General features: G+C 52.1%; 1 protein-coding gene across 19 annotated transcripts in view; it reads left to right on the forward strand.

Annotated features, from left to right (window-relative positions):
- The window catches only part of KDM6B (lysine demethylase 6B), a 90,055-nt gene that overhangs the window by 17,616 nt on the left and 45,366 nt on the right, over positions 1–27,073 (forward strand). For 10 of the 19 annotated variants that reach the window (XM_061591161.1, XM_061591163.1, XM_061591147.1 and 7 more), the window contains exon 3: positions 14,516–14,647. The gene's annotated coding sequence lies outside the window, so the exon portion shown is untranslated. Of the gene's footprint in view, positions 1–3,616; positions 3,700–3,781; positions 4,093–4,678; positions 5,237–6,448; positions 6,607–14,515; positions 14,648–16,193; positions 16,778–17,251; positions 17,521–24,153; positions 24,326–25,690; positions 25,712–27,073 lie in introns of those variants that run through there. The other 9 variants (XM_061591149.1, XM_061591152.1, XM_061591148.1 and 6 more) reach the window with 9 other exon arrangements.

Consider the following 27,073-nt stretch of genomic DNA (forward strand, 5'->3'; position numbering starts at 1 on the left):
CCTCTCTCCCCCCCCCCGTTCACTTTTGGAGCAGATTGAATTTGCGTTCTGTATTGCAAACATGTATTGAAAGTGTTGTGGAGCCAAATGGATGAGGGGCATTCTTTCATTCTCATTCTTTCAGTGTCCTTAGGGGGTGGAGAAATTGCAAGTTGAGGGGGGCGAGGGAGAGGTCATCAATTGCAAGCAAAAAAAAAAAACCCTGCCAAAAAAACCACAGAGTCAAGTCCCTCCCACCCCCCACCCCCTGTGAAGCAACGAATGCAGGCAGCTCTGGAGTGGAGAGAGGCAGCTGTTTGGTTCTGCAAAAGGGTGCTGCTCCTGGCGCCTGGATGGGGGCCGGTTCCACATTGGTCGGCTGCAGAAACTGGCGGAGCAACGTCTTCTCTGGAGGGTGTGGGGGTGTGTTTGTGCTGAGGGTGCAGGAAAGGCAAAGAAGGAGAGGCAGGGGTGGGATGCTTCATTTCACCCAGAAGCCTCCAGTGCAGCTGTTTTTCTCCCTTGCGCCGTGAGGTCGGAGGTCGGGGTGAAAGGTTGCTGGAGATTACGCTGCCTCCGCACGTGCCCTCCGGCAGTTGCCGGGTAACGCAGCAGCCCCCTCCTCCACTCTCCATTCAAGCCGGAGTTATAAATATTCGCTGAGTCCCCCCCGGGACCTGTCTCGCTCAACTGCAGAGCGGGGTTGTATGTGCGTGTGTGGTGCGATGTGCACATCTTCACCCGGCTTTGCTTGGGGCAAGGCTTGGCCTTCCTCGCACATGTGCAGATGCCCCAGACGCAGACACTAGTGTCCTGACTCACTAAGTCCACCTCCCTTCCCCGAGTCCCCAGCGAGAGAAATCCTCTTCCTGCCTCTCTGTTCCTGGGGCAGAAATGCTTGATTCTTTCTGGGTGGGTTGAGGAAGGGCCTCTCAGGTCTCCTGGCAACAGAGGAAGGGGGCTGGGCTGGAAAACACAAGCATATGCCCCCCCCCACACACACAGAGAGACTGCACACATCAACAGGTGCAGGGGTGTGGGCATGTGTAGCAAGGACCCTGCTCTGCTCCAGGTATAGATGCCTTCTTTTTCCTTCACATGCACCATGGCTTCCGGAAGGGTCCCTTTTTACATGATGCTTTGGGCCCCCCGCAACGCCCACTCAGGCAAATGGAATGTGGGAAGTGCACGGTGGCAGGCAGGGCAGGCATATTGGACCCATGATCCCCGGTTCACATGTGAATGCTGTTCCTGGACATCTTGAGGCGGCGTCTTTATCGCATCTCTGTGCCTGCGCATCCGTGCGTGCGCGACAGCTTCTGGAAGAGTTGAGATGGGGACAGACGCCGCCGCTGCTTGTAATCCATGCAGCACTTTGAATTTGCAGATGGTTTTTACGATTTTTTATTGTAGGCCTCACTTCCGTCTAGCGGGCATCACATCTCCATGGAGCCAAGAGTGGCGTGGCTGGCTGTGCAGCGGGGTGCGGGAGGACACAGAGAGGAGCCTGTGGCAATGTGGGTCGGGGGGGTTGGATCCAGCCCCCCTGGATCCTTTGCCTCTCTGGCATTTTCACGTGATCTTCTAGCCTTGACCCTCCTTCCCCTGTACTGATTCAGGCGCGGGGGGTGGGGACAGACATCTGCCTCCCATCTGTGTTTTTAGCACAGTGAAATCTGCTCTGCGGGATGTTTGATGGTACAGGGAGCTTGTGCTGGACTCACTCCCCGACTTTCTACATCCCAGGATGAAGAGAACTTCCTGCTTGGAGAGCTGGATGTTTCTCATGTGGGAGGGAAGCCAGGCTTATACAATGGCAAGCAAGCAGTAATTAGCGTGCACCTCATTTTGGAGTGAGTGTGTGTGTTGGTGATGGTTGCAAGAATTCTTGCATGCAGCTGCTTTTGGGGTGGGACACCGCGGAGATGGGAAATGACTCCACAGCAACTGGATCTCTATATATTTATTAATTTTGTTATTACAGTTTTATCCTGCCTTTCCTCCAAGGGGCTCAAAGCGGTGTACAAACACTGTTCTCTCCCTCCCGATTTCATCCTCACAACAACCCTGCGAGGTAGATTAGGCTGAGAGATACTGTGACTGGTCCAAGTTCACTCAGTGAGCTTCATGGCTGAGCGGAGATTTGAACCCTGGTCTCCCAGGGTTCCAGTCCGACACTAACCACTACGCCACCAGCAGCTCTCATGCCCGCTGAGCCCCAAATCTGAGAGCCTGCATGAGCGATTTGGAAGAATTCTAAGGCTGGGCCAGCATCCTGTTGTGACTCGTAATGTTTAACCCTGCCGCTTGCTAAATAGATACTGGGATAGGGACTCAGACTTGCGCAGATGCTTGGTTGTCGTTCTGATGAACTGATGACGAGGAAATGCATATGCCCAGAGGCACTGTCCCCCATCTGCCAACCTGCCAGAAAGGTTCAGGAAACTGAGAACAGCTATAAAAGCTCATTGGATCAGCACTGTCTTCCTATACCACTTACCTCCTCTCCTTCCTCCTGTCCCATACACAAGCATGATACTGCAAGCACAAGGGGCATAGTATCCGCCTGCCCAGATTTTGCAAGCCGAATACATCATGCAAATCACAGAATATAGCAAGCACAGTTGGCTTTCTTCCATCCTGCAGCCAGCCTGGCTTGCTTGTGCAATTGTTTTTTTTTTCGTTTGAGGAAGAACCAGAAGGAGGAAAGGTAGACAGATCTGGGTATATTGGGGGGGGATTATGTGGAATTAAGGGGCAGCCCCTGCAGACAACTGTATTTCAAAGGGATCTTTGGAAAAGAGATAGAGCAGATTTGAAGAGGATAATTTAGGAAGCTGAATGGCAGGATGGCAGAGTCAGGAGGGACATTTCAGAGAGCTTCAAGTGTGTCTTAGCAAGGAGAGAGGTTTTAAGTATAGGGAAACCCCCCCACCCCTCCATCTTTGAGGATAAGGATTGGACCCGACAAACGAAAAGTTCACCTTCCTGCCCTGAGAATTCTGCACCAGGGCATGAGATTCTGCGGTAGCCACTCTCCCTCTCGGCAAAGGTCTGTAGTCACCACCACTTTGGAGGTAACCACGGTTGTAGCGGTCCGGTGGGGGGCCAAGTGTGTGGTGGTGGACTGTGGCCGCAGGGTTGCCAGTCTGGCCACCTCATGCAGGCAGCCGAAGCCCGGCAATAATGCAGCCCGGCAAGCCCCGCTCCCCTTGCGCCCTGGCTCTCACCCCCTGCCCGTTCGTCAGGGCACACAATGCAGGCATTCCCATCCCTGCGTCACCTCTTCCTCCCCCTCGTCCACCTGCACCCCTGCAGCCTCCATCCGTCCGCCGCATCGGTCTCCGGCCAGTTCTTTTCCAGCCTAGCCCTTCCTGCTGCCCCCCCCTGCCCGCATCTGCCTCCGCGCACCCGGCTGTCCGTCCGTCCCTTTCGCCGTCCTCCCCACCTCTCTCTTTTGCCAGGCGAGGCGTTTGTTCCAAAGAGCCCCCCCTCCCCCAGCGGCCCTCAACAGCAGCAGCCAAGCCAAGCCCTGCTGCGGCCTCCCTGGTCCCTGGTCTCGCCTCCTTCCTTCCTTCCTTCCTTGCCTGCCTGGGTGTGTGAGAGAGAAAGGCAGAGAGGCATCCGCTCCCGTTTCCAGCCCTGGCCGCTCCGGCGCATGAGAGCATGTGAGGAACATGGAAGTGAGGCTGCTTTTTGCCGGAAAGGGAGGGGGAGGAGGTATGTCTGGGCTTGGGGAAGGGGGGGCTTGGGAGGGGGTTGGGCACGGAACGCAACCCTCATTTCTTTGTTTGAGTAGAGACGGGGGGGGGTGAAGCGAGCTAAGGCAAGCCAGCCAGCCATCGAGTGTGGAAGGGAGTTAGCACAGAGCGAGCGCGAGAGAGCACAGAGCGCCCGAACCCTGTGGATTTATCCCAGTTGGCACTAAAGTCCGCTCCCAAAGAAGCAAGATTGGCCATTTTCTTTTTTTCTTTTTCCCCCCTCCTTTTTCCCCGTGGGGTTTGGAAAATTTACAAGTATATATATTTTTTTTCCTGGCCAAGCGAGGGGAGATCCTGAGGAACGAAGCCTTCCTCCCTTCCCCCCACAACCTTAACAGTCCCCTTTCTGCAGGTAACGTTGACTCCGCACCCCCCTCCCGGATGCCTCCCCCATTGCTGTCTGTCTGGTCCCCCCTTTTTTTTCTTTTCTCCCCTTCTTCCCGCAGTTTTGGGGGATCTCACCGTAAACCCAGTCCTGGGTTTGACGTGTTTGGGTGGGGGGCAGCCTGTGTGTTGCTGGAGGGGAGGCTTGTGTGTGTGTGTGTGTGTGTGTCTGTAAGGTCTTTCTGGCTCCTATTGCTGGCTTTGTTATCCGACTGGAAAAGAAGGGGAAGCCAAGGGAAGGACAGGAGGTGGGGGGGAGCTAGTCTGGCACAGGCCTGGCCTCCTCCGCTCGCTCGCTCGCTGCTGCCGCCGTCTCGTTGGGCTCACCTTGCATGCCACCTTTAAAGGAACAGACGGCGGACCAGCTGGCCTGGGTTGGACGGACGGACGACGGTTTTTGGAACACACACACACACACACACACAGAGGAGTTTCCTTATTGCTGATGGGGACTCACCAGTGCCAGCCTCTCATCAGGAAATGGGTGCCAATTGCTTGGAGTTGATTGGCCTGTGCTGGCGGTGGGTACAAAATCAAGGGCTGACACTCTTACTCTGGAGCTAGACAGACCGCAAACCCACAGTCCACACGGCCAGTGCAGGAATGGGACGAAGCTCACAGGGACCCCACATCTTGACCACAACTGCCTGGACCACCCCTGCGAGCGACAGCCCTGGAAGAGTCCGCTGGAGTTGGCCAAACGGGAGCCATTCCCACAACCTGCTGGGCTCAAAGTCACAGAGCTGAGTTCTGGTGTCGGCTGAGGCACATATGTGCCGGGGGTGCGATCCCACAGTCGCCTGTTTCTACAGCTGGGCCAAAGAGGGGCCAGTCCAGTGGGAGCCCACATTTTGATCCTGGCTGCCAGAACTCTGTTGGAACCATCTAGTGGTCTTGGCTGTGTCTTGCTGGTGCCTGGGACTTCAGTTGCCCTGCACACTTTCCGATCCGGATCCCAAATTTTCTCACTGCCACCAGCATTGGTGGGAGATCAGCTCTGTTGTACGTGGTGATCTCACCTGCTCTTTACAACCTTAGCAGATTTGGACCCAAGGCACAGTCGGGAGCCTGAGGCCCTTGACATCCTGCCGTGGGTTGAGGAGAACTGGATGGTGAGATGCCCAGCATAAAATGGTCTGGGAGCCCTGTGGGTGTCTACTGCCCTGACCCCTTTTGTGCAGCCTGCGAGAAATTTGTTTGGAGTAAAGGCAGCAGAGGAAGAAAACCTCTCCTTGAAGCTGATGGCAGTGGGAAGGGGGGGGGCTTTGGCATTCAGTGCAACTTTGCACAACTCTGCCACAGTGTCCACTGCACCCCAAATCCTGCACTCCCAACTGGGCAGGATCTGACGCCAGCGGCAGAAGGAGCAGTGTAGTTCCAAAGGGAGTTTGGGGACAGAGAAAGGGGGGGAGTTTCCGGTCTGTGGGTCAAGGCTGGAGGAAGGCTAGGAAGGTGGCATATCTGTATAACAGAGAAGTGTGTGTATATGTAAATATTTGGGGGTCGGGGGAGAAACTGATTAAGGCAAGCCTTTTCTGAATTGCAAGGGAAGTATGGATTGAGCCGGCGTTTGGGGAGGTGACGAGGCAAAGATTAAGTCTTGTGTGTGTGTGTTTAGGGAGGGTATAGATTAAATGAGGTTCTCCTGTTTCGGGATTTGGTCATTCTGTGTTGCCAATGGAGGGGAAGGGGGTGCACAGCTCAGAGATGTTTGAAGATCAGGACGCTCTGGAAGAGGGCGAGAGAGTGGTAAGTTTTGAGGATGAGGATAGCTAGGGTGCAGCCGAGAATCTGGTTGAATGTGCGGGGCTAGAGTCAGTTTGCAGTAGAGCCATAGGTGGTGCTTGGTGCTGGTGTGAGTTAAACCAGAGGAGGGGGCTGTTCCTTGCAGGCTCTAGCCCCTTGTCCTTCCCTTAAAGTGGGTGTTTTTTTACAGGGTGGTGGTGGGTGGAGGGTCCTCTGAGATGAGAGCTTAAGAGAGTTTTGAAGCAAAGTCCATACAAACTGTTCGCTTAGGAGGGTTGTTTTGGGGGTGGGGGGTGGGGGGTGGGGTGAGGGCCCCAGAAGAGAAGATTGAATTGAGGATATCAACAAAGCAATTCAAATGTGGTTTGTTTTGGGGGTAAATCTGCTTAACTCCAGAACCCATTTTCAGTGTCAGGACCCTAGAGAATGCCAAGCAATAATAATGCTGAGACAGCCTCTGAGAACATGCAGAGTGCCTTTCGGGCACCACTGAACAATTGCACTGGACACACACACACACTCAGCCACAGGGGATATAATGAAGGCTTTGGGGCGGAGAGGGTAGAGCTGACCTGAGACTTCTCTCCAGTGTCAGGTGTTTAAGGGCTCCTGTGTTTCTGGCCCTTTAAGAGTGCCCAGGTAAAACAGGACAGGTGTGCTATAATGAGGGTGGCACCTACTGGCTGACAAACGGGTCAGGCAAGCGGGCCCTCTGCTAGCAAGAAGAAGCACTCAGGTGAGGCCCTGGCAAGGCTTGCTTGTTTTTTAAAAATATATATATTGTGTTGTGTATTTCCCATGCTGAATTGTGAATGTGTGTGTGAACTCTGAAAAAATGTTTTAAAGATGCAAAACGTGTGTGTGTGAGAGAGAGAAGGTCTGACTTTGTTACGAAGTTGGGTAATCTTCCTTGGACAGAAAACCCAACCTGCAGACTTGTATTAGGGGCTGCCACTGTTTAGGGGGAGGAGGAAGTGGCAGGCATGGGACAGAGGAGTCCCCCAGCTCCGTAGGGGTGGCTTCTGTTCCCAGGAGTGTGTCTGTGTCCCCAAATGCATTGTCCGTGGAAGTCTGAAATTGGAGCAGCTGGAACGTTGTTGATGGTGGGGGCTTTTGTGGGGTCATAGGGTATGCTCCCATCCCTGGGTTCGAATGGGGATCTTCCTCCCCCCTCCACCACCTTGCTGCCACACACACTTTCCTGAAACCCGTGTCACATGGTTTCCTAGTGGGTTGGCTTAGAGCAGCAGGGCCTGCTGGGATCCAGGACACCTGGGTTCTTTCTGTGCTGGGCTCCAGGAAAGGGCTTGCACAAATGATATTGTTGTGGGATGTTAGAGGGTGGTGGTGGTGGAGAGAGGTGCAGGGGCATGAACGCGGAAGAGCCTGGGGTGTGTGTGTGAGTGAGTGAGTGAGGAGAGCCAGAACTCCTGGGTTCTTTGAGAGTGGATTCTTTGAGGTTTCAACCCAAGGAGGTGTCTGTGAGCCAGAGTGACCCGTAGGTCCTACGCAACTTTCTGGGGTGTTTTCCCCAGGACTGGAATCCTGGGGGGGGGGGAGAGACCAGCCAGGGCGGAAAAAGGTTTTCAGGCTTGGAAGTGTGCCTGTGTTCTGGGCCAGGCCCCTTTCCTCTCTTTCTCTGGAGGTTTCAATGAACACCACCCCTGCAATCCTTGTTTTCAAAAGGGCAGTTTTGGGGTGTTGACTTTGGTCATCCCGACAACCCGCAATCCCAGGCCACGCTCCCCTTTCCCTGCCCCCAGCACTTCTTCCTGTTCAGAGATTTTCTGTTTGATTTGCCTGGTTGTATGTGGGAGATTACTTGAAAGCATACATTTAAAGGTGGTGGGAGGGTTTAAATGTAACTTAGAAGCTCCCCCCTTTGTGGAGCAGATGCCCCCAAACCTTAGCAAAAAACCTGTCCCCCTAAATCTCCATTGAGCCCTCCCCCTCACAGTCCTTTTTAGCAGAGACTCGTTGAAGAGGAATCTGCAGACATCCATTAAAAGATAACCTTCCTACAACCCCAGAGACAAGAACTCCCTCCCATCTTGTAGGTCCCCATATAACAGTTTTAACTCCCTCCACTTACATTTTTTATCAGTTTGCTGCTTGCCCTGGCTTATCTTCTCTGGCAGAGGGTGCAGATTGCGGGGGGGTGGTGTATATCTGTTTCCAGAAAAGGGAGGGGAGGAGGATGGATAGAGGAATCAGGTCTTAACTGGCTGTTAGTGAGGTTGTACATAACACCCACTTCCTGCTGACAAGCCCCCCACCCCATTTAATCTTTCTGGCAGAAGAAAGTTCTGAGCTCTTTCTCCCTCCCCAACTCCCCAAATTTGTTTATTCATTGGATTTCCATCCACATTGCCTCACACCCTTTTCGCCTTTCCCATTTGGAAAGCACTTCCATGTCAGGGAAGGCGTGGACATTTCACGCAGGGTGCCACGTGTGAGGAAGGCGGATGCGCTTGTTCCACCTGTGCGTGTAAAAGGCTTGGTATCCTTAGGCATGGCCTGTGACATGTGGGATCCTGGCCTGTCTCCTACTCAAAGATGTATAATCATGGGTGATGCTTTACTGGGGTGAATCTCTGCCTCTCCTAAGATGCGTGTGAAGTGAGATCAAATGCTCCCCCCCCTCAAAAAAAGAGACACCAACCCATACTATGGCAGTTGAGCTAAAGGTTGTGGACTGTTAGCAGCTGGACAGAGGCCTGACATTTCTCGTACAATTCCTGTGTGAATATCTGCCAAAATCCAGGTTAATATTGTGTGTCTGGGAGACCAGGCTGCCGTTCACAAGAGCGGAGCGGACGTGGTGGCTTGTGGGTAGGTATCCCAGCATTCCCTTGGGAGGATCTTCTGTGTCTTGCTTAACAAGAATAGCAAAAATATTGGGATTCAGGTATAAATATCTTGGATGTTGGAGGGTTGGGGTTTTGTTTTGTGTTTTTAAATGGGACACGTAACTAGAAGCAGAACGAGAGGAAAAGAATGCTGGTCTGTGTGAGTGTAAATGTCTGTGTTAAGTTAGCAAAAATATAGCTTACAGGCCTGCTTGTGTTCTAACACAGCCTTCGCCTGCCTGCTGCTGTCCAGATGTTTTGTACTACAACTCCCATTAGCCCCAGCAAGTGCAGCTGTATGATGAGGAGGAGGAGGCTGACAGGAGTTGTAGTCCTCAACGGCCATGGTGGCTGGGCTGATGGGAGTTGTAGTCCAAACAATCTTGGTGGTGGTGGTGGGGCAGGTTGGCAAAGGCTGTCCTGCCAGCTTCTTACCTGTGTGTCTCCATGTGCACACACTAGACTAGGGCTTTGCCTTTGGGGCTGGGGAAGGAGTGGGAGAACCTCATCACTGGAGCCCCATTGCCTGATTATGACATTATTCTATATTGTGAGAAGGATCTCAGAGCCTCCAAAGTTGCGTAGTTGCTTGGAGGGGAGGGGTTGGGTTCTTGGACTGACGGGAAGAGAATGAAGGGGAAGGGGCATAGCTCAGTGGCAGAGAACCTGCTTTGCATGCAGAATGTCCCGGGTTCAGTCCGTGGTGGTATCCCTGCCTGAAACCTTGGAGAGCTACTGCCAGTCTGTGCAGGCAGTACTGAACTAGATGGACCTCAAATGTCTGGCTCAGTATGGCAGCTTCCTTTGTTGCCAATAGCCAGATCTGATATCTTGTTCCAGGGTGCAGAGGGGAGAGAGATGAGGACCTTGGAGATTGTCTTTTGCTGGGAAAAATGTAAAAGAACAAGAAAAACTGCCCCTGCCTGGGGGTCCGTGAGACTGCTGTGCCCAAAGGGAGTGCGTGTGTGGATAAGGCAGAGCTTCTGCAGGGGCCCCCCAGCCTCCCCCCCCCCGGGCTGGCCAGGTGCTGCTTCTGACCTAACCTCTGTGCTGTCCATGGAGAGCAATTGCCGTGTCAGTCCCAAAGGATACGACAGCGAAAACAGTCCCTTATTGGGCCAACTTGGGTGAGGTGGTGAATCTTTTGTGCGTTGCAGAACTCTCTCCCCCCCCTTCTCCTTCCCTGGTGAAGACTTCTGTGATGCTCAAAAACCCCTCCATATTCTGCCACCAAACGTACGTTGGCTCAGTGCTAGAGTTTTTTTTAGAATAAAAAAGCAGCCCTATAATGTTAGACCTTCCTCTTTCCCAGGGGGTGCTCATGGTGGGTCAGAAATATCAGCAAGGTCCCCCTGCGTCGGGCCCATCTGCCTGTGCCACAACAGGGCAGTGTTACATCATCAAACGCAGCAGATTGCGCTGTCTTGCATCATCAGGACAGGACAGCAGCTGCGATGCCACGCGGAAGCACGTGTGGCACAGAAATCTCTCTGCTCCCCAGACGAGGCCAAATGCCCCACTGCTTTGCTTTGCTTTTTATTCTCGTCCCCCCTGCCCCCCACAGATGTTGCCAGAGGCCTTCCCTTCCCCCCTCCCCTCAATTGTCATTGATCTGACAGAGCATGAAAGTGGGAAAGTACTGAAGGCATTTTCAGAATGGTGACAATGAGATCTGGGGCCTTCAGTTGTCCAAAGGATATAGGTGTGTATGTGTGTGCGTGTGCTGTTGAGGAGCCAGGACTTCCGAGTTCTCTTGATTTAGGCCACAGAGCTCCCAGAATGGGAGTCTTTGGAAGCTGGGTGTTCTAAATGAGAGAGGAATGAGGTCTGCCTATTTTAGGCCCAGGAGATGGGGGGGCGCCCCAGTTCTTATATCTGGCAAATGATAAATGTTGGGTATTGGTATTGCAGAGTGCATCCTCCTTTCCCCCAAATAATAATGTGGTGATCTTGGCATGAATGTCACACTCTGGTTCTCATAGCTACTTTCACCAAAATAGGTTAAACGGTCCTTTGCAGTGAGGAGTTTTGCTTTGAAGAGGGCACAGGGTAAGAATTCTCATTCATAAAATAATGCCAGTAGTCAATCTAGCCCTTCACTAATAGGTATGCTTATTTTCTACTCTTTGTATACCTGCTTATATGTGTACAGATGAGCTGGGGAATGGACTTCACTTTTATGATGGCAGAAACAGAACCGGAGGTCAGTGAGTTGATAGTTTACTGTGGACTGTTTGGTTTGGAGCAAAAAGGTGTGGTCTTTGGCCCAGAGCAGACTTTCCCAACCTTGGATGCCCAGATACTGCTGGACTACAATTCCCATCATCCCCGATCATTCCTGGCCATGCTTGCTGGGGCAGATGGCTGGCATAGGACTGTTTGGTGGCACACTCTAGTCCGTGCTCAGTAATTGCGAATCTAGAATGAGATCTGCGTGCCAGATCTGGGTTCCCGGGGAGAGGTGTGGCATCCAGAGGTGAGAACTGGGGGAGCCCTGTGGAGAGCAGAGTCAGAGGTACTCCACTTTATTGCTTCACATGTCCCAGGGCTGACACAGAACAGTTTCTGGCTTTAGCTTCTGAGATCCAGCAGAGGCTGAATCCTGGCTGAAATTCACTTCTGCTTTTTCTTTGAATTTACTCATCTGGCATCAGTGGTGTTTTACAGAGGACAAGAGAGCAGGTCTCTGTGCCCAAGGAACTTACAAACTAAGTTTGACACAGGGGTAAATAACAGAGTACAGGGGGAAAGTGCAGGCGGGCAGCCAGGGTGGTGGTGGTGGTGGTAAAGTAAGCAATTGTTTCAGTTGCGTGTACTTAAGAGGCTGCCATAGTGGGGGAGTGTGTTTTGAGGAATTGCAGCAGGCAGAGCACTGGAAACGGAGCTGGCCCCCAGTCTGGGATTCCAGAGAGACCTTGGGACTGTCTCCAGCTGCTTCACCCTCCACCCACGGAAGGGATCTCCCCAGCCCTCGTGGGCAGCTCTGAAGGGCCCCCTTGTGCTGGCTGGAGTGGTCCCTGCTATGTTCATTGTCTCCGCACAGTGAGGCCTTTATCTCCACCAAGCCCGAAACATCATCCTCTACGCACCACTTCTGCGAACTCTCCCTAATTATGACCGTTATGTCATTTATGATAGCATTATTAATGTTTCTTTTATGCTCATGTTCTGCAACCCTGTTTGCTCCCAGTTTACAGATGAACTAAGGGCCTCTCCAAGGCTGGTGGATCCCCTGCCCTCCCCGAGTGTACTCTGCAACGTGTCATTGAGGCAATTACAGCGCATTAGTGGTTCATTTATATTGGAGCATCCACACATTATTCTGCTTTATTAGTAGTTCTGTGATGCTTCTCCAATGTTTCCCTATTATTGCTGTCTGGAAGGGCGTTCTTGTGCTATAACACCACAAAAGCAGGACAGAAAAAAATAAACCAGAACATTTGCTATGCGAAAAGTTACGGGATTGCAGCAGGAACCTACGGGACATGCCCCAGTTGGAAATGAAGCGGGATGTCTGTCCTGGAAACTTTTGCAGGTGCAAAGAGTTTTGAAAGCGGGATTACATATGACTGCCCCCCTATACTGTTGTTGTTATGTGCCTCTAAGTCGACTACGACTTATGATGACCTCCAAGAGCATCTGTCGTGAACCACCCTGCTCAGATCTTGTATGTTCAGGTCTGTGGCTTCCTTTATGGAATCAACCCATCTCTTGCTTGGTCTTCTTCTTGTTCTACTCCCTTCTGTTTTTCCCAGCATTATTATCTTTTCTAGTGAATCATGTCTTCTCATGATGTGTCCAAAGTATGATAACCTCAGTTTCATCCTTTTAGCTTCTAGTGACAGTTCTGGTTTAATTTGAGTGCAAGATTTCACGAATGCACGATGTAAAGGACATCTGGAGGGGTCCTGAGGTAGAAGGAAAAGGGGAAACTGAGGCAGAGAGAGAGAGAGAGAGAGAGAGTGTCACTTGCCTAGGTAGGAAGTCTGCGTCACAGAGGCTGGACTTGAAAGCCGCCTCTCTCACCCGCTGGGCCACACAGGCACCTGCTTCCATGTCTCCCATTCAACCTCCCCTCTGGGATTTCCCTCTCTCTCAAAGTTTTGACACTTTGGTGACTAAGCTGGTGCAGGGCAGGGCAGGTTCACTGGGGCTGTGGTTTTTTTGGCTTAGGGTGTGTTGGCCCAGCCCTGGCGAGAATAATGCAGGACAAGCTGGGTCAGTTTTCCTGCAGGAAGGACTTCTGAGCCCTTTGACGCCACCCCATTGCCCCCCGCCGAGGGCCTGGCGCATAGCTTCCACTGAGGAGGGATGTGTGTGAATATTGGGGTCCCCCTACATTGGGTCTGCAGGAAGACTCAGGTTTCATGTGGTGCCCCTCTCGGGAGGAGTCAGCCATGGAAATACATGGTGCGCTCAGATAAGTTGCAGCTGTTGCCTTGGCCGAGCTGATAACATGGCGAGCCTCACAGCCTTTGCTTAGGGGCATCCTCTGCCGAGATGAGTGGGGTGCAAATCCAGCACGAGGGGCAGCTTCTGGGCTGTGTGGGGCAGGGCCATAGCTCAGCAGCTGAGCACCTGCGTGGCATGCAGAAGGTCTTATGCTTGACCCCCGGCAGCTCCAGGTAGAGCTGGGGGAGGCTCCCTGCCTGAAACCCTGCCAGTCAGTGTCGACGGTACTGAGCTGGATGGAGCAATGGTCCCACTCTGTATGTTGTTGTTGTTATGTGCCTCCAAGTCGACTACGACTTACGGCGACCCTATGAATCAGCGACCTCCAAGAGCATCTGTCATGAACCACCCTGTTCAGATCTTGTTAGTTCAGGTTTGTGGCTTCCTTTATGGAATCAATCCATCTCTTGTTTGGCCTTCCTCTTTTTCTACTCCCTTCTGTTTTCCCCAGCATTATTGGCTTTTCTAGTGAATCATGTCTTCTCATTGTGTGTCCAAAGTATGAGAACCTCAGTTTCATCATTTTAGCTTCTAGTGATAGTTCTGGTTTAATTTGTTCTAACACCCAATTATTGGTCTTTTTTGAAGTCCATGGTATTCACAAAGCTCTTCTCCAACACCACGTTTTAAATGCGTTGATTTTTCTCTTATCCGCTTTTTTCACTGCCCAACTTTCACATCCATACATAGAGATCGGGAATACCATGGTCTGAATGATCCTGACTTTGGTGTTCAGTGATACATCTTTGCATTTGAGGACCTTTTCTAGTTCTCTCACTGCTGCCCTCCCCAGTCCTAGCCTTCTTCTGATTTCTTGACTATTGTCTCCATTTTGGTTAATGACCGTGCCAAGGTATTGATAATCCTTGAGAAGTTCAATGTCCTCATTGTCCTCTGTAAAGTTGCATAAATCTTCTGTTGTCTGAATTTGAAATTATTACATTCAAATGAACCTGCACTATGAGCTACACATCAGTGTTTTACATTACTTCCATATTAGTACGTCCATAGTAGATGCACGACTGTCTCCGTTTGTACACCCCACATGGAATTGCAGTGCCTTCTTCTGAGGAGGCAATTCTGCACATCGTAGAAATGCATCTGTGTCTGGGGTGGGGCATGTCTGCAGAGGTATGCAAGGATGTTGTGTGTGCGAGCTGGGGGAACCAGATGGCCTCTTTCTTTTAAGGGGCAAGTGGAATGTGTGTCCTGTGTGAATAGAGTGTCACCCTGTGGGATTTGATCGTTCCCTGAGAATTGTGGGAGGGGGGGAGGGAAGAAATTTCAGACTCTTAATTCAAAGCCCCCCTCCTCTAACTTTTCCCTCCCTCCCTTTTTCCACAGGATTGGGTTCCACAACATGGCGGGGGCGTAGTGGTATCCTCCCCCCCACACCAGCCGCGTCTCGCATGGGTCCGGTTTGTGTGGGGGGAATCGGCCAGTGAGAGAGCTGCGACGGGAACCCCCCCTGCTTTGGTAAGTGAGTAACGGGGTCAGATGCTATTTTGAATTTCCAGTGTCCTGTGAATGACATATGTATGTTATAATTCTGTTTTCCTCATGGTTGGTTCAGTGGTTCTTGGAGTGTTTTGTTTTGTTTTAAATCAGCATTGGGGGGGATATATTTGGGAAGGGGAGAAGAGGGGGATGACCTTGAGGTTTGCTGTGTTTTGAGGGAGAAGAGTTGTGGTTCTGCCCCAACCCATGTTATAGATTATTGAGAAGGGTGCTTTTTGGAGGGCAGGGATAGAAAAAACAGCATCTCTGTGCATGTGTGTGTTTTTGGGCAGGAGTCTGCTGAGGAAATTTCCCCCTTGATTAGGAAGGAGGTTCTGTAGGAAGCACATTTTGTGTTGCAAGGCAGTGAGTTGTAATCCACTAAGTCCTACTCTGAGTAGACCCACTGAAATAAATGAGCCCAAGTTGGTCATGTCTACTCTTGAGTAGAACTAGCATTGAATACCATTCAGTGGAAACCATGCTCATTACATCCCTATATGAAGGTAAAAAGTGTTTGTATACAAACCTTTTGCACTTTTTGTTTTGCATGGCTAGAGAAAACCCCCCACAAAAGCTGCATGTTGCAAGGACGCACATGCACAAGCAGGACAATTCTCCCTCTGTCCTGTTTCCTTTCTGGCCCTAGCCTCTGCTGCTGTGATGGGCCAAGCCTGCACTTTGGCACAATTCCCCTCCTCTCTGGCACATTGCCGGCCTAGCAGCTGGGCACGGTGTGCGAGATGTGGGGGGGCAACGGGGGCGGGACGTGGAGGGAGGTTCTCTCTACGTAACCACAAAGAGCGAGTGTGACTCACACACTGCCCCAGAAGGATGGCGCCTCCCCCAAATGCAGCAGCCGCTGTGACCTTAAAAGGCTCCTTGTTGGAGTGAACCGTTAACCCCACACTCCCCTTTGTCATTTTTACGATGCCTGTTTGGCTAGGCCCACGGACACGGCCCCTTCCTGTCCCCCCCCCATTTCTCCATGGCCACACACCCCATATGATCTTTTTCAGCATGTTCTGTGGGGGTCTGTATCTTACAGAAAGGCTCTTGGTGGCATTATTATGATTCCCTACGCAGAGCCTCGCTCAAGCAGATATTTGGGGTAAACTGTCATGTCCCTAAAGAGAGTGTGACTGTGAGTCAGCCTCTGTGGAGATGTAGTGCATAGTGGACACATTGTGTGTGTGTGTGTGTGGAGTCATTGTCTCACTCTGACTTTCTTTGTGTTTTTCCTCCTTGCTTATTATTGTGTGCAGTTTGTGTGTGGCTTATGCACCACCGCCAAACATGTGAATGTGGCTGCAGCTCAGGCACCCTGGTTGTGCGAGGGAGCGCCCCGCAGTTGTACATGTGTCCTCTCCTGGTAGGGCCCTGTGCTGCCGGGCAACGCTTGGGTGCCCAGTGGCATTGTGGGATTGATTGCATACCCAGTTTGTTTACCTTTCTGGCCTGTACGATGCGGAGCTCTGGCGGAGGCCTCTTTATGCGCGCACACACACACACACTGGGCGTAAATGTGAGCTCCCAGTGTCTGGGCGCTGCTGTGAAGTCTGGAACTTTCTCTGCACCTCAGAATCCCCTGAGAAACTCTCTCAAATCCAGGAGGGAAAAGGTTACAGCTTCAGCGGATGACGCGACAGGAACTGGCACTCGATCTTGGCGCTTGCCTGCACGATCGTGGCTTTTTGTTTCGTTTCGTTTCTTTTAAAGAATTTGCCTCACCGTTGTTTTTGAAGCCCTGCTACCAGTTTCTCACTGGAGTGGGAAGGAGGGTGGAAGAGAGAGAAAAGAGCTAGGAGGGGGCCACTTCCAGCTCATGCTCCCTTCAGGCTGAGGCAGCCGTTTAGGCAGCCTGTCCTGCCTCCTGGAACTGGAGGGGGAGGCTGGGATGAGGCAGGGGTCAGGGCCTTCCCCCAAGGCGGCCGGCGGGCGGGTCGGCGAGGGACGGTTCTGTCGTCCAGGATTGTTGTGTTGCTGAATGTGCATGATGTGCGAGCCTATCCGGGGAGCTGTGAAATGCCGTCCTATGACACCAGTCGAACGACTTCTCCATTTGCAGCAGTTCTTTTCTTCCTTCCTCGGGTCTTTGCACAGACGCGTGTAAGCCAGTGTGTGTGACCTTGGCTCTTCCGAGTTTGCCGCTTCCTTTTCTTCCTGTTGAGTTGCGTGCGCGCGCATGGAATTGCACAGTCTGCCCTCGGATGAATGAGAGCTCTGTGCATGTGTGCATCACAGGGATGTGTGTGTGTACACCTTTGTCCATGTGCAGAGTTGCATGTACCTACCATTGTTGTGGGGCGCATTCAGCCCATTAGCTTCTGGCCAGTATGACTGTCTTGGGGTTTCCCCCCCCCCCTTCGTCGTGCTTGCGTTTCCTCAGCATGAGTTGTGGGGAAGGAGGAGGCAAGCCAGCTGAGGCTATAAGGGGGAGGCAACCTTGCCTGGGATTCCCAGGCGGGGCGCTGCTGCCTGGGTGGGGGAGTGGAGGAGGGAACGAGAGGGGAGTGATGATGTCATTCCAGCCCTTTAAACCAGGACAAGTTCCCCGGGGGAGGGAGGGGGGCTGAGTCACTTGTGGCCGGAATTCACCCCCCACACTCGCTCTGCTGACTTGGCAGGGACCCCGAACCCCACACGGGGTGTGTGTATGTGTGTGTGTATGTGTGTGGGGAGAGGGCAGGACACACCAGCAGGCGGGCCAGGAAGGAGGCACAGAAGTTGTACACATTGTCCCCTTCGCGCTCAGCTGTGTGTGCCGGTAAATGCTTCTTCTTCTTCTTCTTCGTACCCCTTGGGGACCACAGAGGCCTCTTTGAGCGGGCCACCCCTCTCTCGTGTCTGAGGTAAGGCCAGGCTGTTTGTGTGAGGCTGGGGTCTAAGGGTGTGTGTGTGTGGAGGGGTCTGTATGGTTCCTCGGTGTGTATGGCATTTGTGATTTCTTTCCCTGTGGACGGAGAAATGTTGTGTGCGCGTGTGTGTGTCTGTGTGTGAGAGAGGGAGCCCGAGAGTCTCTTAACTTGCTCTCTGAGTCTGGCACATGACATGCGCAGCGGTGCTCCTCAGACACTCTCACCGGCTCCTCTTCCCGCTTGAACCTGCTGCCCTCTCTCAGGTGTCTATGAGTCCCTTGCGTTTATTTTGAGTGTGCCTCTTTGCCATGTGGCTGCTGATAGTTCATGTTCCCTCTTACATAATTGTTCTTAAAGTGGTATAGAAGTTCTGGCTGTGTTGGCCTCTCCACTGTCAAGCCAGATGCCTTTCTGTTTGAGGGTAAACTTAAAGGGGTAGTTTGAGGGTAAACTTCAAGAGCTTGTGTGTGTGCCTTGCTCTCTTCATGGATTGCGATACTTTCAGGAGGAGTTGACTCACTTCTGCTCTCAGTCTTGTAATCTTGTGCAAGGGCCCAGTTGTGCTGAAATTCTGCATTTGTTAGAGTGCAGTCTCCCCCCCCCGTGAGCTTCACTGCCTCTGTTGTAACTCCCCCCCAGCCCCCCCATTCTGCCTGGTCTCCCCTCTGTACACTTCATGGAAGGGTGTGCGCGCATGCATGCAAGCCAGATACATTCATATTTTTGATATTTCTGTATCTAAAGCAGTCTTCCCCAACCTGGTGCCCTCTTGATGTTTTGGACTACAATTCCCATCAGCCCCAGCCAGCCCACGAGGCTAATGGGAATTATATCCAAAACATCTGGATGGCACAAGGTTGAAGAAGGCTGGCTTAAAGTTTGTCTCTCAAGGTGTAAGACGCCTGGTTTGTTTCCCGTGTATGTCGTCTGCCAGGTGAGTTTTGCTATTGTGTTATTGTGTGTGTTCCTTGGGGGCAGTTTCTGCACATCTTTCTTCCCCTCCCCCCCACAATAAGAAGCCCTCCAAAGAATGGGGAGGGCCCCCCCGTGTGTCCTGGGTGTTTCCACCTTTGCGCTCTCCTGTCACCTGTCTAGGAAAGTGGATGGGAATGAGCAGAAGTGGGTTATGGGGAAGGCAATTGAGCCGTGAGGTGTGGAACCTTTAGAAATCTGGTTCTCTCTGGGATTCCCAAGTTGTGTACCTGTGAGAAAGAGGGATTTCCCAGCCCTGTGTTGTGTTTCGTTAGCCCAAGAAATGCCAACGGGGGTTTCCTCCAATGCAATCAGCTGAATTCCCTTCTGGGGAAGGCGTAGCTGTGTGATTTGGTCCTTCCTTCCCACCCACTCCCCCAAAGCCCAGCCCACACACACAGAAAACATGCGCTTCTTGCAAGTGATGTATTTGTGTGACTGGAAAGGAGGCGAAGACATGACACCTATAGGACAACTCAGACTCACTGTGAGTCTGTTGTCCATGTGCACCCCCCCCTGATACTGTGCACGTGCAACCAGTGTGCATTTTTCTGCTGAATCTGTTTATGTATTGCGCATGTATTGGGGTGGGTGATATGTGGGGAGAGGCAGTGTGGTGTAGCGGTTAAAGTGTTGGACTAGGACCTGAGAGACCCAGGTTCAGATCCCAACTCAGCCATGAAATTCAGAGTGCGACCTTGGAGCAGTCATGGTCTCTCAGCCTAACCTACCTCATAGGGTTGTTGTGGAATTAAATGAGGAGGGGGAGAACCATGTGGGCCACCTTGAGCTCCTTGGAGGAAAGCTGGGATGTAAATGCAATAAATCACAGTCAGCATCTTCAGGAGCCTCCCAGCCAGCTGTGCTGTGTGTTTGCGAATGTAGCTGTTGTGAGAGGAGGCAACTTGTGCCAGTCAGTCTGTGGCTGTGTTTGTGTCAAAGTGTGTGTCCTGGCATTGCCGGTCTTTCTCCATGAAAAGAGGAGGAGGGCATGTTGTTTTGTTAGCTGGTGGTGGGTGCAAGGAAGCCGTAGGCTTCTGTTGTCATGCCATCACCCTAATGCTGTGGAAATGGTGTGCGCCTGTGTGGGTGTTTTGCTCCCACACATAAGGCACGCTAGATATTACGTGTGTCTGTCGCCGCCACATGTGTTTCTTTTGGATTGCTGTGTGTGAGGAGTGAGCCACTTTGTGCGTGTGTGGGGTTACCCTGCCTGTGTGTTCATTTAGTATTATGGGGTGGGGGTGAGTGGAAGAAGGCCCTGGGTGTCTGTCTTTGAGGGGAAGGAGTGTGGGCCCCTCTGTACATCACTGTGAGCATGTGGTGTTTTGTGCCTCTCTCTCGTGGTGTGTGGTGACATTAAGGGGATGAGCTGAATTAACTCTCCACCCTCCTCCCTTCTGAGTGGTTTCCAGGACTTGATATTTGGGGGGGGGGGAGAGAGAGAGGAGGAAAAAGAAGTAGCAGCCTTGCTGGTGCTGACTCAGCGCTGACACAGCTGTTCTCACCCTCCTGTGTGTGTGAATGTGTGGGAGACCCGTTCATTGTGTCTAATGAATCACATACACACGCGCACGCACACACAAATGCGCAACCCATCCCTTACAAAGAGGCTCTGAAACCCACATCCCAGAAACGGGCTGGTTACTCCACGCTCTCCTGACCTCCTGGGGCTTCCCACGCATTCCTCTGTGAGCGCCCTGCCTCCCCCACCCAACACTTATCTCCTCCACTGGGGGATGAGTCCAGCAATGAGATGGAAGTTCCTCTGTGTCTGCATGCGCTCATGCACACATGCATGCGCACACACAGAAACACAGGGCTCTTTTCAGGATAACAGCCGCTACCAGAACTGGGTGGAAACAAATGGAGACTCTTTCCTGATATGGAGAAGGCTGTAGGTCAATGGTAGAGCATCTGTCTTGCATGCCGAAGGTCCCAGGTTCAGTCCCCCCCCCTTCTGCCACCAGCAGCATCTCCAGGGAGGGACCCTCTGGACAGCTGCTGCCAGTCGGTGTAGCCAGTACTGAGCTAGATAGACCCCAAGAGTCTGAGTCAGTACAAGGCAGGTCCCTGTGTCCCTCTGTCTTGCTGCTTATACACATTGCTCTGTGCATGTGCTTGCTTATATGTGCATGAGCGGGCAGCTTGTGTGCGTGTGGCATTTTCCATGTGCAATGTTGTGTGTTTCTATATATTAGGAGCACGTGGCCATTTGTGGCACCTGAATCTCTGTGTACCTCCCTTGCATGCATGTTTATTTGGGCTTGCTTATGCATTTGGGGTGGTTTTAGTCCCCAGGAATCTTTTATCAGTGGGGCATGCTAGGGACGCACACACTTTCAGGCAGGGAGCCCCATTTATTGCTGCCTGGCCAACCCAGGCCCCGCTGTTGAATTCCCCATCACCACCAGTGACTCCACGTGCTCCGCATGTCTCCAGTAGAGGGCGGATGTGGATCAGAGAGTTTCATTTGTCATGTGATCCCCCTGGAGAGATGGTAGCCGTGGCCACACGTGGCCCATACAAGGCACGAAGGGCATGGATGGGCGACCTTTGGCCCTCCAAATGTTCTTCAGGCTCCAGCTCCCATCACCCAGCATGGCCGGTGGTCAGGGATAATGGCAGGCCAGAAGTTCCACATTGCTGATATTGGGCAACGATGGGCTGCCCCCCTGGCCCCATGTCCTTTTGTGACTCCCTGTGTGTTTGCGGTCATGCTTGTACTTGTGCCCTTGTGCTGGGCTCCCATGCACCTTTTGTATCGCTCAGAATCCACCCCCACGTTCTCTCTAGGTCTTTTCATCCACGTTACGCTTCCATCCTTCGCCAATCTGGTGCCCTCCAGATATTCTTGGACTCCGATCATCGTAGGCCGTTGGCCCAAAGCTGCAGGAGGCCACCAGGTTTGCAAAAGCTGAAGCTGTGCGGGCCTCCATATTTCCTCCTGTACTTTCTGACTGCGGCAGCCTTAGCCAACCTCCAGATGATTTTGGTTGGCAGCTGATCCCATCTGCTGATCGGAGCTGTTGTCCAAAACATTTGAAGGGCACCAGGATGGCCTGGTCTCACAGCACCATTTTACTTAATCTTGTGTGCAAAATGTCTGTTTCTCTCACCATTGCACCATTTTTGAATGGAGTTTTCCCTTGCCGTGGGATGCACGGCACCTCGCCATGCCCTGTACCCACTTTCCTTGAGTATTCCCTCATGTGCTCCCTTTCACCCATGCCTCTCTCGCTCTCTCGTCTTGCACACCTTCTGTGATACCCATTCCCCCTCGCTTCCTGCTGGCTCTTCCTTCTCCTTGTTATTGGAACCCCCTGTGTTTTCACACACTCACCCATGATGCACACGCTCTTGAGAGTTGCCTGCTTCCTTTGTGGTCTGTGCGTGTTTGCGTCCTCTTCCCTTTTCTCGTAAATCCGTTTAACTCAAGGAGCAATCTCTGTTTCGGAGAATGTGGTCACGTCGAGGAAACTGAAAGGATGATTCCCCCCAAACCCCAGCTCAGTAGGGGTAGGTGGGCGGGGGGATCCTGCAGCCCCATCGCTGATACAGGAGAAAACTTCTAACCCGGCCAAATGGGGCATTGATCCATGATACCCGCCACAAGGGGGGGGGACTGTTGCCACCTTGCGGCACGTCCTTCGGGACATTTTGGGTCAGGCTGACGGCACGACCCTTTCTGCCTCACCGCCTTCTGGGCAGCCGCCCCCGGGCACCGTCATTACCCTTCCTGGCGGCGTGGGAGTGGCGGAGATCCCCTGCGCATCATCGGTTTGCCATTCGGGGGTGGCTGGTGCGCATGCACTGGGAAGGAAGATCACCTCATCTCCTTACCCAGAATTCTGTGTGCGTGGCAGGGTGGGTGGGCGGTCATGAGAGGCTGTTGGGAGTGTGGCTGGCGACAGAGCAGGACTGTGATGCCCTTGAGCGCCCACCTATGTGTGTAGGAGCAAGGGACCAAGCGCACTTGTGCGTTTTGTGTGTATGTATGTCTGGCCCTTTTTGGTATTCATTTTTTAAAGAAAATTCTAGCCACAGATAGGTGTCTGTGTGCCGCTGCTCTCTGCTGGAGTTGGGCCACCCATTTTCCTCTCCTGGGCTGTCTGTCTATGGCTGCTTACACAGGAAACGATTTGCTAAGGGGGGGGCGGAGCATTTCCTGTCCCTCTCCTACTTCCTCCACTCACATGAGCTGCTTCACTTCCTCCCTGGCTGGACAGTCCCTGAGTGACGTCCCTGCCATTTTCCCCATCATGCAACATGGGCTTTCAGTGAGTGAGGAGGGGGATGGAGCGCCTCAGGGTTGCAGCTGCCGCACCCCCTTGGCCTGGCTGGGAGACATTTCAGCTGAGTTACTGCCGTTAACACCCACACGTGCAGGCCCAGAGCTGCGGGGGCGTTGATGTTGGCACCCTGGCTGAACTGGGTGGGGATTGGCCGCTTCTATCGTCCAAGGGAGGGTGCAATTGCTGGAGGCTGGGTGCGCCTGACACGGGACAGCCTTGCTCTCCTACGCTCGTTGTGCTGGGACTTGCTCCCATCGCTTCCTCTTGGCTCATTCATGCCTGAGTCATGACTTAGCCCAAAATCTCCACAGCAGGGAGACTATGTCAGTGGTAGAAGACTCTCACAGACAGTGACTGTCTGTGCGTGTGCAAATCACTGGGGCGCTTGGATGTGGCTGCGTGTGGGGAGAGTGCAGCAGCATAGCCCCGGTGTATTGCAACTTGGAGATTGTGTGTGTGTGTGTGTGTGTGTGTGAGAGAGAGAGAGAGAGAGAGAGAGAGAGAGGACATGCGGTTGACGTGGGTGGCTGGCACATCAGAATCACAAGCACATGGATGGTGTGAGGTGTCTGTACAGCCAGGACATGAGAATGTCATGCCTCTCTGAACATGTATACTACATGTGTTGTGGTTGGGCATTGTGACTGTGTGTATGTGAATAATATGTGCTGTACATGTTTGGAACTGGGTGCGTGAGGAGAGCCAGACTTTGTGGCAGTAGGAACTAGGGATGGGATTCACTATCTGATTCCATTCCGTTTTTCTATATGTCAAATGGGCAGCCAGTTACCATTCACTATAAATTGTGTTCTGCTAGTTATTGCAGTTCCCGATTCTCACCTTTGTTTTGCTTATTTTTCCCGAAAAATTACATACTTTTCTCCATTGTCCCTTAAGCTGTTGTATATTTATATAATGTATACAAATAACTACGTAATTCTTGCCACAGTTAAAAAAAAAATTACAGTGTCACTAACAGCTGCGAATGCACGTAAAGAGTGGGAGCCTGTTCGATGATGAGATGAACTTGTGGATTGTCCCAGAATTCGTTACCAAATCCAGCTTTGCGAATATTGTACACCAAGTAGCACCACAGGAGGAGATCCTGTGTTTGTGAACACACAAAGCACATGTCTCGTTTGGTCCAGGGAGAAGATTCATGTGTGCCTGAAATCCTCCCTTATTAGTTTATTTTATTTTAGAATGCATATACTGCATTCTTGGCTGCTGGGGAAAAAAAAGGCACATCAAACCATCTATGACCACACACACACACACAAACCCCCCAAACAATCTACGAAACTGAAAATAAACACACACAAAATAAGCTAGAGGCAGCCAAGAGTCATCCTGATACAAGCAGGGAGGATTCCATGGAACTGGAATTTGGAATTGTCAACAAAGAGTCAGCTGAGATTCCTTTCCAGTACAGCCACATTTTAACCTGGCCATGGGAAGCCAGCAAGAGATGGTGAAGCCTGGTATGCCCCAGTTGGCATAGTGGCCCAGAACCTGGATATCGATACTGGAAGGTGTGTCTGGCGTCCCTTGAAGCTTGTTTTCCTCCCCCACCCCTGGATCTGAGGGAGCAGAGAGATGCATGATAGGGCCAGGGCATGGGATGGAGGTGGGGGACATGCCCTGTGCATAACGGGGCTTGTGGCAATTGTATGAAGGGGAGAGAATGTGGTGTGCGCTTGTCTTAGCTGGTGATAAAGAGCTCACAGGAGCGTGGATGTGCAAGGAATGTGGAAATAGCGCATCTGTGAATGTAAGAGGCGCGGATGCCCTGTTTTCGGCATGTACTGATTCGGAGTTCAGAACAGCTCTGTGAAGTTAGTATGTGGGTTGTGTGAGCAGAGCATATGAAGGGCTTTAGGACCCTGTGGCTCCAGGATAACACCTCACATTTGGACCTTGTACATATATGTGGCATATACGTGCCAGGGCTATGTGGTGAGGAAGGTATTTTCTCCATGTGGCTGCATCTGGATGTCTTAATATAGCATGTAAGAATAATGGTATAGAGTACATCTTTGGGTTTTTGGTTTTTTTTTTTTTACACCAAGTGCATCCTGGGTGATGCAAATGTTGATAAAACACACCTCACGGATGTTGTAACTTTTCCTGAGGTTATCTGTGTCAGAGGAGTGTCTGTCTGTGACATATTATTAGCACGCGCCCTCTCCATACCTTTAAGTTATCTAACTTGCCTCTGGGCTTTTGTTAGCCGACGGCGCTGTGCCCCTTGCAGTCTCATTTGCGACACTGGCCCCGACTTAATTCCTGAGCATCCAGCCAAAGTGGGAAAGTGGGGGGGGGCACCCTTGCCATGGTCTTGGCGTGTAGCATGCCATTTGCGTGTTGCTGGCTTGTGCTGTGGTTTTGAAGTTGGTACATTCAACACTGGGACTTAACTTTCTCTCACACCCGCATATCTATGGCAAGGAGACTGATTCCCACTGGGGCACGTTCTCCCTCTTCCCCGCCCCCAGCTCAGTCACATTTGGCAAGCCAAGAATTTGTACAGGAGGTTTCTCCCCCTGTCCTCTGCACCCCCCACCCGGCCTTACTTGCTCCAGTGCAGCTGCTGCAGCCGCCACCGCCCTGCCTTGAGCCAAACTTAGCTCTCGGCTCTTCCAGAAATAGCAGTGGTCTTTGGCTTTTGGATTGCTAATTGGTCCGAACATAAATTTCCGCCCGCTCTCCCTGTCCAAAGTTAAAGGTTGGGAGGAGGGCACTTTGATCCCACAGCAACATAGCGGGGAGGGGGGGGGTCCTAAGTGCAGCCATGTTTGGGGGAGGCCGCTTGGGTGTCAGTCGCCCGTCCCATTTCCCATCCCCTCTCTCTGGACTGCTTCAGCACCCTCCTGTGAAGTGGGTGGACTCAGGGAGACACTGTCTGGCTCACGCCCACGGTAGGAAGGGCAAGGCAGCTCTGACCACACTGGTGGCAGCGGGGGCTGGCCAGGGGTGGGTGGGCTGGTGCGTTTGGCTCAGGCTTGTGGCAGGACGTAGACTCAGACATGCTTTGGAGACGGGGGGGAGGAAAGGAATTGTCTGAGCAGTGACTAGTGAGTCAGAGGCACTGGTGGGGGTGACTACAGAGAGCCACTGTTTCCCTCCTTCGGTGGCCTCTATAAGCGTGGGAAAAAGTTGCCTGGAGTTCATTTTTTGCAGAGGCTGTGCTCGGCCAAAACCAAGGCCTGCAGGCATTTTTTCATTGCTGTGGTTAGGGGCAGATTATTTTGGGATGTGTGTGTATGGGGAGCGGGGAGAGAAGAAATAAATCCAGACTATGCATCAGACGCCTTAAATAAGGCAACTTTAGTCTTGGTTTCTCTTTTTCTGTTCAGTCTTCCGGCTTTCTACCAGTGCAGAGGAGCAGCGCTAACCATGGGCCTATGCAGAATGTTTTCCCCTTAGCTGCTCAGTAACCAGAGTTCACACCTGGAAACAGGGCTCTTCAGAGCAACGGTGCATTCTCCGAATGAGCAACCTCCGCCCCCTACCCCTCTCTCTCCCTCTCAAAAAGAAAATAACTACAGAGTCTGAGGCAAGGGGGGGAAAGTCCTCGTCTGGCAGTTCTTTTGTTTCAAAACCGGATTTCCTGGGTGTCTTTTTCTTCTTTTTTTAAGCTAGAGGCGTGACAGTGATAGCTGCTCATAGAAGACTCGGGGCTTTATTGGATGGGAAACTAGACAGCAGCATCTCCAGCCCCTCTGTCTCTCTCTCCCTCCCCCCCAGTACACCCACACTCTCGCCTACAAAGCAGAAGGAGACTTTCTGTTCCTTCAGACTAGGGGCAACTTGTATTGGGGTGTGAATGTCAGGGTTTTCTGTTGGTTTTTTATGTAACCACTGAACCTTGCCAATGCTTCTTGCACCAGGCAGGGAGAAGTAAAACTGCCTGATATTATTTTCACACACTCCATTTTTGCAGATGGAGGATAACGGTGGCTCGCAACAGCCCTGTCACTGGTTGCCACTTCGTTTCTGGGCCCAATTCAAAGTGCTTCATGTTAGTGTTTTTAAAGCACAAAAGGACTTAAGTCCCTCACATTGGAGACACTGCCTCCTTCCCTCCAGACCCTCTTGGGTGTAAAGATGGCCAGAGGGGGCTCTCTTGGTGTTTGGCCACCCTTAGAAGTTCAGGGGGGGGTCAGCCTGGGAGGGGGAACATTCTCTGTGGCAGCCTCTAAGCGGTGGAACTCCCTCCCCACAACGGCGCATCATTGCACCTTCATTGTATAGCTCTCATCATATGCTGAAGACACACC

The sequence above is a fragment of the Rhineura floridana genome, chromosome 11 (genome assembly GCF_030035675.1).
Source record: "Rhineura floridana isolate rRhiFlo1 chromosome 11, rRhiFlo1.hap2, whole genome shotgun sequence".
In the NCBI taxonomy this organism is placed as follows: Eukaryota; Metazoa; Chordata; class Lepidosauria; order Squamata; family Rhineuridae; genus Rhineura; species Rhineura floridana.